This window comes from Rattus norvegicus, chromosome 6 (assembly GCF_021556685.1).
Source record: "Rattus norvegicus strain SHRSP/BbbUtx chromosome 6, alternate assembly SHRSP_T2T, whole genome shotgun sequence".
Classification (NCBI taxonomy): Eukaryota; Metazoa; Chordata; class Mammalia; order Rodentia; family Muridae; genus Rattus; species Rattus norvegicus.
This window is the reverse complement of record NC_141539.1, coordinates 128,584,335-128,600,004: the sequence shown is the minus strand read 5'-3', so window position 1 is coordinate 128,600,004 and position 15,670 is coordinate 128,584,335. Positions and strand designations below refer to the sequence as shown.

General features: G+C 50.9%; 1 long non-coding RNA gene across 5 annotated transcripts; it reads right to left on the bottom strand.

The window, feature by feature from the left end:
* Positions 1 to 1,749: 1,749 nt before the first annotated feature.
* On the bottom strand, positions 1,750 to 14,418 carry LOC102549032 (uncharacterized). 5 transcript variants are annotated; one of them, XR_015622545.1, is made up of 7 exons: positions 13,697 to 13,895; positions 13,339 to 13,401; positions 11,371 to 11,720; positions 10,547 to 10,684; positions 9,263 to 9,324; positions 6,634 to 6,725; positions 1,750 to 5,259 (listed from the first exon to the last, which is right to left on the bottom strand). It is a non-coding gene; the product is annotated as an uncharacterized LOC102549032 (long non-coding RNA). The 5 variants fall into 5 exon arrangements; XR_015622544.1 differs by having other exon boundaries at positions 11,584 to 11,720; XR_015622546.1 differs by having other exon boundaries at positions 13,793 to 13,895.
* Positions 14,419 to 15,670: the final 1,252 nt, after the last annotated feature.

Here is a 15,670-nt window from a genome sequence, read left to right as displayed (position 1 = left end):
AGATGAATTTGCAAATTGTTCTGTCTAACTCTTTGAAGAATTGGATTGGTATTTTGATGGGGATTGCATTGAATCTGTAGATCACTTTTGGTAAAATGGCCATTTTTACTATATTAATCCTGCCAATCCATGAGCATGGGAGGTCAAGTGTCTTATCACATGCTGCACAGCCTGCCAGTGTTAAAAGTAGATGACCAGGAGTCTAGATTCTGTCACTTCCCATGCTTCTTTCAAAAATATCCAAACTGCGCTGAGTATCGTTGACCTATATGGAGTATCACGGTCCCACACTGAGTATTGTGGACCCACACTGAGTATCGTAGACCCATACCTGGGTGTCCTCCTGTGTGCAAGGCAATGCTGTGTGCTCATCTGCAGTATCTGTGTGTGCTTCATATGTTAGGGGTGTGCATCGAGCAAGGTAAATGAGGTATGGGAGTTGTGGCGTTGGCCAGGGTGGTCTCCATATAAACACCAACGAAGGCAGAAATACATCTGTACACCCTTCCCAATCTCCTTCACTTATGTGGTGCTTGGGTTTGTTGAGAGACTACCAGAAACTGTAGGGTCAGGGTTACTATGGCTACGATGAAATGCCATGCCCAGAAAAGCTGGGGAGGAAAGAGTTTATTTCACTTACAGTTCCATAGACCAGTTTATCATCAAAAGCAGTGAGGACAGGAACTCAAGCAGGGCAAGAACGTGGAGGCAGGAGCTAATGCAGAGGTCATGGACGAATGTTGCTTGTTGACTTGCTCCCCATGGCTTGCTCAGCCTGCTTTCTTATAGAACCCAGGATGTCAGCCCAGGGATGACACCACCTACAATCACTGATCAAGAAAGTGTTTTACAAGCTTGCCTACAGCACAATCTTAGAGAGGCATTTTCTATTTTTTTTTTTATTAACGAGTATTTCTTATTTACATTTCAAATGTTATTCCCTTTCCCGGTTTCCGGGCCAACATCCCCCTAATCCCTCCCCCTCCCCTTCTTTATGGGTGTTCCCCTCCCCATCCTCCCCCCATTACCATCCTCCCCCCATTACCGCCCTCCCCCCAACAATCACGTTCACTGGGGGTTCAGTCCTAGCAGGACCAAGGGCTTCCCCTTCCACTGGTGCTCTTACTAGGCTATTCATTGCTACCTATGAGGTCAGAGTCCAGGGTCAGTCCATGTATAGTCTTTGGGTAGTGGCTTAGTCCCTGGAAGCTCTGATTGGTTGGCGTTGTTGTTCATATGGGGTCTCGAGCCCCTTCAAGCTCTTCCAGTCCTTTCTCCGATTCCTTCAACGGGGGTCCCATTCTCAGTTCAGTGGTTTGCTGCTGGCATTCGCCTATGTATTTGCTGTATTCTGGTTGTGTCTCTCAGAAGAGATCTACATCCGGTTCCTGTCAGCCTGCACTTCTTTGCTTCATCCATCTTATCTAGTTTGGTGGCTGTATATGTATGGGCCACATGTAGGGCAGGCTCTGAATGGGTGTTCCTCCTGCCTCTGTTCTAAACTTTGTCTCCCTATTCCCTGCCAAGGGTATTCATGTTCCCCTTTTAAAGAAGGAGTGAAGCATTCGCATTTTGATCATCCGACTTGAGTTTCATGTGTTCTGTGCATCTAGGGTAATTCGAGCATTTGGGCTAATAGCCACTTATCAATGAGTGCATACCTTGTGTGTTTTTCTGTGATTGGGTTACCTCACACAGGATGATATTTTCCAGTTCCCTCCATTTGGAGAGGCATTTTCTTATATTTTTGGTTGTGAGCCTCGCCTTTAACAGCTGCGCCATCTCTCCAGCCCGAGAGGCATTTTCTTTCTTTCTTTTTTTTTTTTTTGGGTTCTTTTTTTCGGAGCTGGGGACCGAACCCAGGGCCTTGCGCTTCCTAGGTAAGCGCTCTACCACTGAGCTAAATCCCCAGCCCCCCGAGAGGCATTTTCTTAACCGGGGTCTCCTATTCTCAGATAACTGGAGCCTGTGACAAGTTGACGTTATAACGTTAGCCAGCACGACGTCCCTGGATACCACTGCTTCAGCACCCAGGGGCAGGCACGCCATGTGTGCATCCTTCAGTCCTTCCCTGAGAAGAGGCCACGGTGTCAGGCAAGCTGTCAGCTGAGGAGCGACACTGCTGGGCCATGTCGCTGATGGGCAGTTGCCTTTAGCCAAGCAGCAGGCTCTGTGGGAGGACAAGGCTCAATCTGTCTCTCAGCGACCCCTGCCAAGACCCATACCACTGCAGCCAGAGTGCCCTCAGCCTGGGACCACCTCCGAGTCAGTTTTCCACTCTGAGAGCTTATGGAAGCTCCTCCCACTACATGACCTAAGCGGTCCTTGCAAAGAGAGCCTGGGTGAACCCTCTCAGTTGGGCCTCTTGACTGGAGTCATCAGCTCTTCCCTGGGTGCAGGGCTGGATGAATTGGATGAACTCAGTGGCCCTCACCCTGGCACACTGGGGCCTGGGACTTCAGCCTGGTCATGGGCAGAGGCAATGGCTTTGCCTCTCAGCTCTGAGAGAAGGCCGTACAGCTGGATATAATGTTGTGTGTCTGCCAGTCAGTCCAGCATTCGGTCCGCAAAGCAGGAGGTTTGTGAATCCAAGGTCAACTTGGGCTGCATACTGAGAACCTGTCTGAGAACACAAGGAGGGCAGGCAGAGGGTCTCTACTCTGGCACCCAGCTCCTCTCTCTGCCCCTTGTTTGGAAAACAGAGGCTTTCAGACTGGACTTCAGCCCTGGCATCTTTTCAGCACAGATCCCCAAGGGCCATGTCTGTGTTAGCTCTGGCTTGGAAAGGCTCTGCCTGTGCATCTTGGCACAGACTGATGTTCCATGTGCCGTGATTACAAGGGCCCTCCTGGCCGACTTTGGAGCTGGAAGGCAGATATGTGGGGACTTCATGGATCGTGGATGATGAAGGGGGGACATCAGAATACACTTCTCAGACCAGGAGAGACCTTGAAATGCCAAAATCCCAGGACAGTGATTAAATAAATCCCTGCGCTGAACGCAGGCCAGGTCATGACCAGGAGGACCCCAGGAAGACCAGCATAGCTCACAGCGACCCTCAAACACTAGCGTGCCCACCACGAATGCTGCATAGGTTTGAGTAAAGACCTAACGGAATGCCAAGCTTTGGGATGGCACAGGCAGGCCCCAGCTACAGGATTAGCATAGTTGGTCTCAGTTTTCCCAGCTGAAGGCAAACATCCGCCCATCCTGAAGGATGTCCATGAAAGCAGACGGCCACCAAGAAGGGATGTACAGGCTCTGTGTCTCCCGTTTGTATGTGTCTGTTTGTCTGATTAAGCCTGTCTGTATTTCCATGACCTTATACACGTGTGTGTTTGCATCTGTATTTGTATATCTGCCTCTAGGTTTCTCTTTATCTCTATCTCTCTGTGTCTCTGTCTCTGTCTGTCTCTGTGTGTCTGTGTCTGTCTGTCTGTCTCTGTGTGTCTGTGTCTGTCTGTCTCTGTGTGTCTGTGTCTGTCTGTCTCTGTGTGTCTGTCTGTCTCTTTCTGTGTGTCTGTGTCTGTCTGTCTCTCTCTGTCTCTGTCTCTGTCTCTGTCTCTGTCTCTCTCTCTGTGTGTGTGTGTGTGTGTGTGTGTGTGTGTGTGTCTGTGTAAGTGTGATGGTATATTGGGGTGATGCTGGTTGCCAGCTGACTGAACTCACATTGTAGCTTCCAGCACAGGCGTATGTATCAAATAGCAAAGCTGGATTTTATATCAGAGGGATATCAAATGTCCCTTCCGGAAGGGGACACTGGCTTCCAATAGCTGTCTGTGCCACCCCGTCCTTGACATCTCTCCTGCAGCTGCCACAGTCAGATCTTCAGGCACTGGGGTAAGAGGGGTGGAGTCATCTTGGCTCATCAGACTCTTTAGCATATCCACCCAGCCTAGTGCTCCCCAGAACCTCCAGACCACTATCGTGTGAGTGGGTGGACACTCAAGGCCCTGGGAGATGCAGGTCAAGGTCAGAGTTACAGTCTCAGGACTGACTGAGGCTCGGGCACACTGGCTTTGGGGCTATCCTAGGCAAACAGACACCAGGATGTGAGCTGGGAAGACACAGACCAAGTGGCCTCCTTTCCCTGATGTTAACTTGCAAACAAGAAAAATATTCTTCTAATAAGATGACCCCTAAAACTTGGTAACAAGCCATACTTTCTCAAAATTCTTAACTCACCATCAGGAGTGAGGAGGAGTCATAAGGAACTAAACAATCGGACTTGAGGTAAAGACAAATACAATCCTGAGTGCTGTGGGAAATGCCCAGTGTGGACGTGGACATGACACAGGATGCTCTCTGACGTGGACACTACCACTTCTTTGGATGCTCTCCTAAGAAAGCTACCAGCTGACGCAGTTCCAGATCACTACCACTAGGGGGCAGAGGCTCTGCAAATATCCCATTGTACTAGTCTTGAACTAACCAACCTGCCGACCTTGCTTCTGGCTCCTGGTGGCAGTGTAACTGGGCAGTTTCTCCTCCCTGCCACCTCCTCACTCTGGCAACAATTCTCCTCACTATGAGATAGCCAGAAAGGAGAAACTGGGGAAGCAGTATTTTTTTTTTAACTCTTTGGATACGGTTGCTGTTTGGCATCTCTCAAGATCCCTCGTCCTACTGTGTGTGATGCATAAGGAAACGGCAGCTCCTGGAGGGTACAATGGAGCCACATAGACAGTCGGGGATTGGTCTTGGACTGACAACTGCATGGATCTAAGAAAACAGCCGTACCTAGACTCTCCCCGGGTACAGAGAAAGGGGTCTCCAATTCTCTGGTCCAGGGGAAGTGGTTTAGGCTTTAGATAACACGGCATGGTGATTCTGTGGTCTTTACTGGAGACTTCAGGCTCTGGGGGATGGTCTGTTCCATCCGAGAGAAGAGTTCCTGGTGGCTGGGCATCCTGGATGGCCGTGACGAACTTGCCACCGTGATCCCCCACGGTGTCCACCAGGGCTACCTGCGATTCCTCCCCATCTCGGTAAGTCAGATGGATCGATAGATGGTCCCTTCAGCAGCTAAACTGACAGAACATAGAGCCCTGGTACTGAGTGGAGCTAGACAGTCAGGCCAGGTTTACTCCAGGACTGTGGGGCAGAGCCAATGGCTTTCTGACTGCACCTTCTACCTCCTGCATTCTCAACAGACGCCTAAGCACAGGAAATACCACTTGGTGGCTAAGGAGGACACCATGGAAACGTGACATCATACAAGCAGGAGATGACTGAGGAGGATCAGCAGACTCCCGGGTCCTAAAAGACAAAGATGGGGACAGGAATGTCTTGTTTGAGGGAGCAGGTTCAGCAGGTACAACAGGTGTCTGTTGCAAGGAAACACATGACCTTGGCTCAGCACTCCCACTAATGCTTGCATTCAGAAACTTTCCATCATGAGTCTAGGATGCAGTGCCGGGGCACCTCATCTAACCCCATATGCCTTCAGGGCCATCTCTCTGCCGAGCCCTGCCAGAGGTCACCTGTGACACCTTGTCAACTCCAGAAACCAGTTGGGCTTTCGGAGTCCCCTCCCCACAGCAGAACCTTCATTGTGGCTATAAAATCAGATGGGGCTTGGCACCCCAGCCCACCACTGCCAGCCTAGTTGGCTGACCTTAGACCCTACCTACCCTCTTTGTGTCTCAGAGTTTGTGAGGAGATTTGAGAGAGCCTATCTAACAGAGTAAATATTATATATGTTCTAATTTTGTTTCTGTTGCTGTGATAAGCATCCTGTCCAAAACACCAAAACTAAAACAAAGCAAACAAACAAACAAAAAATCCCAAAAAGGTTACAGTTCATCATGTGGCCAAAGTCAAGGCAATAAGAACTTAAAACAGTCACAGCATATCTGTAGTCAGGAGCAGAGAGGTGAACAGATGCATGGTTCCTTCCTTACCTATTCACTTGAACCCAGTTAGCTTTCTCTACTCTTAGATAGTTCAGAACTTCCTGCCTAGGGAATGATGCCGCCCACAATGGGCTGTGCTTCCTCACATCAATTGAAACAATCAAGACACCCCTGCACACACACAGAGATGTCTATAGGCCAACCTGACGCAGCAGACAATTCATCAACTGAAGCTATCTTCTCAAGTGGTTTGAGATTACATCAGGTTGACAATTACAGCCAGCCATCACAGCAACAATTTTTATTTTTGATGATGTTGGAATAATTATATAAATATGAGTTTTATGTACATTTATTTATATAGCTATGTATATATTATGTATGTATGTATGTATGTATGTATGTATGTATGTATGGTGCATGTGTTTACCCTTCCCCTTTCCATATACCCATAACCTCCTTGCTCATAGAAAGAGAAACCAAGAGCCTGAGACCAACCCTGCCAGAGGTTGCAACCTATTACCACCAGGCAGCCTAACCCAGGCACCTGGGCCCTGTTCCTCTATTGTAATCATGGTAACTTCAGCATCTGTGTGTCCCCACTCAGAGCTGAGCAGCTGGCTGCTCCACAGACACACTCAGGGTTCCATGGCTAGCCAGGATCGTACCTGCGCACCCAGTACAACATGAGGCTCAGTCTTGGCTCCCCAGGGAATATCCAAGCCAGATATCATTCTGATAGGCAGGTTCAGGGGTTAAGGGCTGGATAATGTCTGACCTGTGTCCACAGTGGCTGGGCTAGAATCTCCAAGGGACCATTATGCAAACCAGGTGGGCCACTGTGGTCTCTGCTTTCTTATTCTCTTGAACCTGGAAAGGGAGGAAAAATCCCATAGTGAAGCCCCCAAGCCACCGTGGGTCCAGTCCCTTTGGGACTCCCTGTTAGCATTCCTTCTAGGCTCTGCCCCACAGAGCAACAACCAGGTGTGCCTGACTCACTATAAAAGGGGCTGCTTGCCCCCTCCTCTCTCTTCTTATCTCTTACCCTTTTCCTCTTCTGTTCCTTCTCTCCCCATTTCCCTCCCCCCTCCAGATGTTAACAATCAATCTCTCTCTCTCTCTCTCTCTCTCTCTCTCTCTCTCTCTCTCTTTTCCTCTGTCTGTCTGTCAGTCTGTCTGTCTTTCTCAACTCTACTCCCTTCTCAACTCCCCTTCCCATGCCCTAAATAAACTGTATTCTATTCTATACTCTATCCATCTATGGCTGGTCCCTCAGGGGGAAGGGATGCCACAGCATGGACCTGAAGAGGCACCCCCTTCCTCCGCACCATACCACTAAACACATCCCTGGATTCTCTTTTCCTTTTTATAAAACACAACACTCCCAAGACCTCAGAGGTGCCAGTGACAAAGATGGAGTTTTGCTTTGGAAAGCTGATCACAACTAGGAGGTGGTGCCCCCCACCTAAATCCAGGCACTTGAGAGGATGAGACAGGGAGACTATGAGTTCAAGGCTAGCCTGGACTAACCACACAGTGAGATGGGACTAGCTTGTCTCAATAAAAAAGTCACGTTCTCAGATCAAAGTAGGGCTGAGAATGAAGGAGTGTGCCCTTGTCTCTCCCTTCGACTCCCAGCATCTTGATTTACTTTAAGATTCAGTCCCTTTCTTGGTCTCAACTTCTTTGGACAGTTTTTCCCTGGGAAAAAACTAGGGAAAGTACTAGGACAAGGCATGGTCAGGACAGGACAGGACAAAAACCAGGGTAGAAGGACCAGGGTTAAGGCAGAGGCACAGCAGGTGCAGGGCAAGGCAGGGGCAAGGGCAGAGCAGGTGCAGGTGCAGGTGCAGGTGCAGGTGCAGGTGCAGGTGCAGGTGCAGGGCAGGGACACAGCAGGGGCAGGGCAAGGCAGGGGCAAGGGCAGAGTAAGTGCAGGTCAGGTAGAGGGCAGGGGCAGGGCAGGGGCAGGGCAGGAGCAGGGCAGGGGCTTGTCACAGCCACAGCAGGAGGAGGGCAGAAGCAAGGGCAGAAACAGGGACAGGGCAAGGCAGCTCGTATTTGTGACCAGCTAAGCTCCTGCCACAGCATCTGTGTGTCCACCTCCTCATCTTCAGGATCCCTGAGGCCAGCTCCCTGGGCTGTGTATGTGGCCATCAGCAGGCTCACCACCCCAGGCAATGCTCAAGCCAAACTGGAGCCATAGAGAGACCTAATCAGAGCAATGATGGTGGTGACTTCCTCTCTGGGTCTGCCTAGTGGTCCTTGGGAGCTTGGCCTAACATTTCTCCTTCACAGAAGGGTAAACGGAAACTCAGAGATGGGCACTGACCAGGCCAAGGTCGCATAGCAGGGTTGCGTCTGGACTCAGGGCTCAGTAAACTTAAGTCAAGGGTCTTTGAGGTGCACTCCAGCTCAGGACCGGCTGGGTGTGCCACTATGTCATGGCATTACTGTTCTTCCCACACGGTAACCGGTATTCCCCCATCAGTGCCAACAGTAGCAGCAAGATACCTAGGAGACTTCTAATAGGAGCTAGCTTCCAAGAAAATTCAGAAAAGAATCTCTGGTTGAGCAGATTCTCGGACAGCAGCCAGGCTCCATTGTTCCTGTCTTTGGCCCTCCAACCACACACTGCTCATCCATTATCTCGTGAGCTCCTGAGGAGCCTAGGGAGCCTGGGGTGGGGGAGATCAGAACAAGGAAGCCTGGAGCCCGTTCATGGCTAAGCCTGGAGTTTCCACATAGTCTTGCTGACGGTGCCTGGGTCCATGATAAAAAGGAGTTGCTGGTGCGGGCAACCCACCCACCTCTGATACCATGATGGTTCCTTGGTGAAGACCGGGCCCTGCCTAGAATGGTTTTTTGTCACACTGGAGAAAAGTCAGAGTTATTTGAGAGCGCCCACCTACTTTTACTCTGTCCGTTAGAGCAGACCCTAAAGAGTCCACAAGAGGGCGCCAGCATGCTTTCCCAGACCCCAGCAGGATACCCAGCCCAGGACAGAGATCCCTTCCTCTGAGCTGGGAAGCAGCTCCCTCTCCCTGGGAAATATGTTGCTTGGAGCTTGGATGAACATCCCGACCTGGGTGGCTTTTACCAGCTCCTTGGGTGGTCTAGACCCAGGTCTCCTTTTTATTATCACGTTTAGGGCTCCCAATGTACTCCAAAATCTTAATTGTGGGGAGAGACAGCGTAGAGGTCACGTGGGAGCTGTGGTCAGGAAGGAGGGAAAGCAGGGCATTCTGGGAACCGAGGAGGGAGGCCAGTTCCTAAACGTCCTGTTACGGTTCCCAGAGTCCTGAGGCGTGGATACCTGCGCGTGCTTTCCATGGGCCCAGGGATTTCTTAAGTGTGATGAAGGACACAGACTAGTCAATTTGAGAGAGAAGGCTCCCTGGGTTTACCTGAGCACGTTGGGCGCTTCAACAACTGATCCCCTTTTCTTGGCTGACTTCCAAGGTCTGGCCTGAGGAATAGAGAAGAGTCAGTGAGGGTGGAGAATGGGTTTCTCATGCTGAGAGAGCAGGGGTAGTGGGCAAAGACCATGGCAGCCACGACAGCTGAGAATGGTCCCTGCCAATGTCAGAACTCTGTCGACATGCTGGCGAATTCTGGACAGTATCTCCCTAGGGCCTCTAGATAGGAGTTCCAGCCGTGACCTTGGCCTTATGAGGCCCCGAGAAGTGGCCAACATCAAGCAGACTGTGGACTGCATGCAGCACACTTGGTCTAGGGAGAACCCCGTGAGACACACTGAGAATTCAAAGCCGAGGGCTCCCTGTCTCCGGAAACTTAGTTGTTGCATAAGAAGCAGGGTCAAGGTGAGTTTTGAGGCGATCACCTAACCTGTCTCAATTCCAAACATCCCAGAGCCAGGAGAACATTCAGATCTGGCTAAAATCCCGAGGCTTCCTGGGAGAGGTGGGAGACAGGAGGGCCACCCACATGGCACAGCTGAGCATGCAACGTCCCCGAAGCATACAAGGTCCCAGAAGCTGTAAGCTCAGGATCTCCATTCTCTGAACAGCATTCATTCTAGGGAGAGGCTTTGGGACCCCCAGGCTGGTGCCCTTGGCTGCTGTCTGTACTTCAGCCTGATGGCATTCCCAGTACTGGACATGAGCGTGCGCGTGTGTGTTTGTGTGTGTGTGGACCTGAGCGTGTGTTGCTCATGAGATCACCATTCCTGTCTAGCCTGTGATTCCTATCGTAAGTGTGAGGCTGCCTGTGTCCCTGACCTGGAAACATGGTGCTGGGCCTCAGGCAAGGCCAAGGGGCTAGCCGACTCTTCAGAGAACATTCTGTTTGACTCCCTGGCATCTGCTGCATCAGCTGCTAGCCCTCTGTCTGGCTGAGGATGGAGCTGGGTTCTGTACACAGCACACAGTAGGTAGTTTACAGGTGCTACCCCCAGTCTACCTCCTGCTCTCCATTTGAACTGGGACAAACTGCAGTCCTGCATTCAGGTCCCATGGACATGAAGGAACCATGAGACCAGAGGCACGGGGCACGAACACCAGCCACAGGTTAAGAATTGACCCTTGCTCTCTCTCCTCATGGACCAATCCAGAGAGGGATGTGAGTATCTCCTGTATGTCTGGTGAGCATAGCGGATAGTAGGTGCCTGCTTGTCCCCTCACCTTGACCACTAGGTACACACATCCAGCCCTCCACTTGTCAGTCCTTACCTTCCTGAAGTACCAGAGAGAAGACTCTGTCCCAAGACGCATCTCCTTCTTTAATGACACATCTAAGGTGCTAGACCTTTGAGGACTTATTCACCTGAGGTCAGGCTCTTGGCTGATCTTCTCTCTCTCATCTTCCTCCTGTTCAGAATTTTTGTGAGATCGTGAGGTGGTTTGGACATGGTTTATCCTCGTGTGTCAGAGGCAAGCCTTGTGGTAATAATAATAATAATAGTAGAAATAGTAATAAATAGTAATAATGAGATAGTGTGCCCTTTAAGAGGTAGAGCCTAGCCGGAAGTGGTTAGGTCATTAGGGATGCTGCCCCAAGAGATTGACATGGTTCTCCTGGGATCCCTGATCAAAGTGAGCTGTTGGAAAAGAATGAACTTAACCTTTGATGTGCCCCCCCCGACTTTCCATCTCACCACATAATCTCTCCCTCTGGCTTGCACACCCACCATGATGCCATTGGCCATGAAGAGAGCCAATGGAATGTCCTCACTAAAGGCTAGCCAGGGAGTCAATCGACAGCCACGAGAGTGAAGTAAATCTCTTTACGAGTCACACAACCTTGGCTATTTTGCTCTAGTAATGGAAAGCAGAAGTGTGCAGAGTCCTGGGCCCAGGGTCTGTTTCTGGAGGAGCTCAATAAGATACATCTGACATCTCTCCGTTATGGGGTCATTTAAGGGACAGAGGAGTATCTGGGGCCTCCTTGTTGTGGGTATTGCTAGAGATGGCACAGGAGTATGGGTGAGCTTGTGGTCGCCATCGAGCTGTTCTTTCTTCCTGGGAACAGAGCTAGAAAACCACTCCCAGTCTACCTGACGTGGCTTCTGTAGAGTGAGGGTCAGTAAGAAAATGGCCCTGTCATGCCTTCTCCAGCTCTTGCCTCTTCCAGCTTAACAGATGGATGTCACAGCTGAGGGACAGCCACATCTATCAGATGACAGAAGCATCTACAGGATAGCTTTGAATCACATGGCTTTGAATCCATGGGAGGAGAGCCAGTGCATGGAAACTTTTAAGAGTTAGACCTTCTGTGGCGCTTGCACTGTGATGTGTCACGGAGCTCATTTGTCCCAGCAACCAATCTCGATGCGTTTAGAAGCAGGGTCTTTGGTTCTCTCTTCCTCTGATTCCCACTCTCCGAGTGTCGTCAGCAGGCTGAGCACTGCACAGGGTGAGAAACGGAGGCCTAGAGTCACAGGCCTAGGAGGTGACTCCAAAGCCAGCTTACTGTCTGCAGAAGGGCTCCAGGTCTTCCTAACCCACCCCTCTAGCTTCCTAGTGTGCCACACCATTGCCAACGGCCAGTGCCTGCCTCTGGGTCTGTCCTTATTGTCCCCCTGCATTCTGGGGGATATCTTGGCTGGTCTTCTTACTTCCCTGTCCCCTTATTCCCTATCCCTACCATTAGGCCATGCATCTGTCCCCAGAAAAGCCTTCCTCTGCCCTATGTATCCTAAACCCTTTTCAACCCAGAGGCTGGGCTTCCCTTCCCCCCACTTCTGATTCCTGTATAATCCAGCCATTTCCTTCATGCTCTATCTTGGTGTCTCTCTTGGTCCTGGGCTCCTCTCTTGGCCTGCTTGCCCTCTCTCCTCCTCCTCCCTCTCTCTCTTTTCTCTTCTTCTCTCACCCATCCCCCCTTTCTCTCACGATCCTGTTCAGTCTGGGCCCGTCCAGATGCCTCTGACTGTGCTCTCCCTCAGATCTACAATAACAACCTTCTTCTCAACCATACCTAGGAACGGCCATGTTTTCATTTTTGATTCAGTCACCCACAGTGTCTCTATGCTTTGGGGGTGGGGGGTCTAAGCTTCTGACTGCCTGTTCTGTGATCGAGGGTTGTAGCAGTTTCCTATGACTTAAGGCATATCAATTAGGGCCCCTGAAAGTAGGACTCAAATGAAAAATACCAGTTACCCAGTTAGGTAGGGGGAATTTCAGGTAAACAACAGGTAATTGTTTAGCACAAGCATATCTTGTGCAACTTCTGGGACATACTTCTGCTGCAATAGTGTTTTTCTGAAATTAAATCTTAATTAGGCATTCTGTATCTTAGCTGATGATCCTACCTTCAACACTTAGTAGGCACAAGCAACAGAAGAGAAGTTACATAGGAAAAAAAAACCAAGTATGAGCAGGATCTGAGAGAGGGTGGTACTATCCCTGGCCCAGAGTTGTAGAGGGGAGAGCCTATGGAGAATCTGCCCAACTGGAGCTGCACCCAGGATAGACTGGTCCACTAACACAGCTCAAAGAGGAGAAGGAACTGGAAAGAAACAGCCTGACCTGGCCTCATCACCCCTACCAGTGACCCTTGGTTAAAAGAGCAAGAAGCCTGGTGATGCCTTGGCCAGTGTAAGGAGAGCCTGGCAGCTAGCTCTTGGGGACCAGCACAGAGGAAGCCATCTTGCTTAATCCTCCTTAGGTTCTGTCCCCTCATACTTACAGAGGACTGACCCTGCCAGGCTGGATGCAGACAGTGAGTGTGGGCAGGGTCTCAGATGCCACATACAGCCCGAGATCCCTGGCCATAAAGAAGCCCAGAGTCAAGGCCTGTAGAAACATCTACAGATGCTAGTGTGGCCAGAAGACCTCCAGTCCCCCAAGGCATCACTTGAGTCACCTGAAGCTTATCACGTTCTCTGGTTCTTCTGCCCTAAAGTTTCTCCTGAGATTTCCAGCATCCTCCCCTGCCCCCCAGGACCTATCTTCTCCCACCCAAACCCCTGTTTCAGCCGCTGTCTCTACACAGACCGTCCCCACTGCACAAGTTCCCAAACCTTGATCTAGAAGGTTCTGGCAGGCAGGCTCCCACTTGCTTCTGAGTCTGGGAAAACCTTGTCCTAGGCAGCAGAAAGTAGAGAAGAGGTTAATTCTTCCTAGCTTCCCCTCTGCCTCCCAGCCCAGTGTGTGATTGCAGAGCCCCTGACCCTGTGTTCCCAACAGCCTTCCCCGGGATGCAGCCCAGGTTCAGGCATGACCTCAGTGTCCACATGGCCCAGACTTCTCCTGTCTACACTTGGCTCCCTTTCCCTTGCCTTCTGGCTACACTCAACCCCAAGAGGCACCCAGGGAGTTCATGGTGTTTCACTAGGAATAGTCTACAACTGGGAATAACATATTGGTGTCAAGACTTACCTGCCACAATTAGGACAGTCAGTGGGAAACCTTCTAGTCTCCTCCCTAGCCCTTCTACCCCTTCCCTTCCATATGGCCCTTCTCCATCTTTCTCACCTTGCCTTTCCCTTCTGCCCGCCCCCACATTCCCCTTCATCCTTCTTGTTGACCCCTCTCCTCCCCTCCTTCCACCTCTTTGTCCCCATGCCTCCTCCCATTTGACTCTGTTCTCTGCAGGACTGGGTAGGGACAACATCCCAGCAGCTGACACTGCTTCTGGCGCCCAGTAGGGCTTGTGACATTTGAGTTATGCTTCGGGGATAAAAATAATAATGGCTACATTCATTGGGTGTTAGCCTCAAGTAACCATTGCCCTAGACATCCTCACTGGGACCATGGACAGTAAGGGGTAGGTGGGTGGGGCAAGGCTAGAGGCTCAGAGGAAGTCATTGCATTGACCCAGCGGCCTCCAAGGCCCTTGCAACCAGCTGGAACCTGCTTCTGTGAGCAGCCTTTGCCTGAGCCTGACAGATACCTGGGTCAGAAACCAGGCCACTGGATGCAGTGGCCAAGAGATGATTCAGGGCTTGTGGCACAACAGACAGTTGATCCTGCTGGGGCAGGAGTGGCACTAAATATAGGGTCGGAGGCCTGAGGGCAGGACATAGAACAAGCAGCCAGCTGGCAAGCCAGGAAGGCCCCAGAACAGGCCCTGCACCAAGTTAGAGTCAGCTCTGGTCCCTGGAGCCTGTCTGACGGTTCTCTTGTATATCAGGACAGCCATCCTCTTAAATATGCCCTGGCTGTCAGCAGGCCAGACCTGTGTGCCCGATCACACGCTCTGCAGGGCCGAGCCAGGAACTATGACAGTGCAACTTGGAGGGGAGGTTAGGGGGCTTCTGCATCATCAAGAAAAGTGCAAACAAGGGGCAGGAGGGAGGAGAGAAAAAGAAAGATATTTGCAGCGTTCAGAACCTGCCATTAGCTGGTCCAGCTAGGGACAGCCAGGGAGGCAGAGCCACTGTACCAGGGAGCTTAAACTGTCACCTCTGCACCAGGGACAGAGGAAGCAGCACAAGTCCTCTTTCCAGACACCGGTCCCTGAACTTTAACTGGGTCATGCACGAGGCCACCCGTGCACAAGCAGGCAAGGGTTTGTGCTCTCCTGGATGGGGAGGACAAGGCACATACAAGGCCAACCGAGCTGCTCAGTGATAGGCTGTGGTGGAAGGAGAAGCAATAATCTGTGGTCCCAGCGTTCAAAAGGAATATTCTAAAACAATTACCCTGGCTTTTAGTTTCCATTTTCCAGACAGTTCTGGAGCCTTGATCTGCACACCAACTGGTTTATGCTTAGAACGTTGACTGTTGTGAGCGTGGGCACAGCGGCAGGCGGCTGCTCAGCTGTTCTCTGAGGCCCTGAGTTCAGGACCAATTCTGGCTCTGTTCCGTGGCGCTGGGGATTGAGTCTAGTGGGTAAGCACTCTACTACTCAGTCGCATGTTTAGTCCTGAAAGATATAGCCCAGGATGGCTTTGAACTCATGATACTCTTGCCTCATTTCTGTAGCATTTGCCTACGTAATTGAGCACCGTGACCTGCATAGTTTACGTGCTGGACAGCAGAGTGTAGACTATCTTTCAACCCTCAGGACTCCTGATAGGAGAAGGTCTGAAGAGAGTCACATAGAACTTTCCTGAAAAGCTAGGCCCAGGTACTTTCCGATGTGTCAGGTGCCTCACTTGTCGCTGTAAGTTTTGACACCCCATGTGGACATGCAGGAGACCACCCGTGCATGCCCCTCCCCCAACACCTGCAGCAGGAGAGAGACGGAGAATAATCATTTTAGTGGGGGAAAGGCGACCTGGTCAGAGGTTTCTATTTCAAAACCCGTCTCCCCACCCCATCTCCTGGGGTTATCTTCTCATTGAAGAATGAAGAGTCTGTGCTTGAGGCACGACAGCCAGACTTGCTCAGCACTCGTGGGCGCATGTC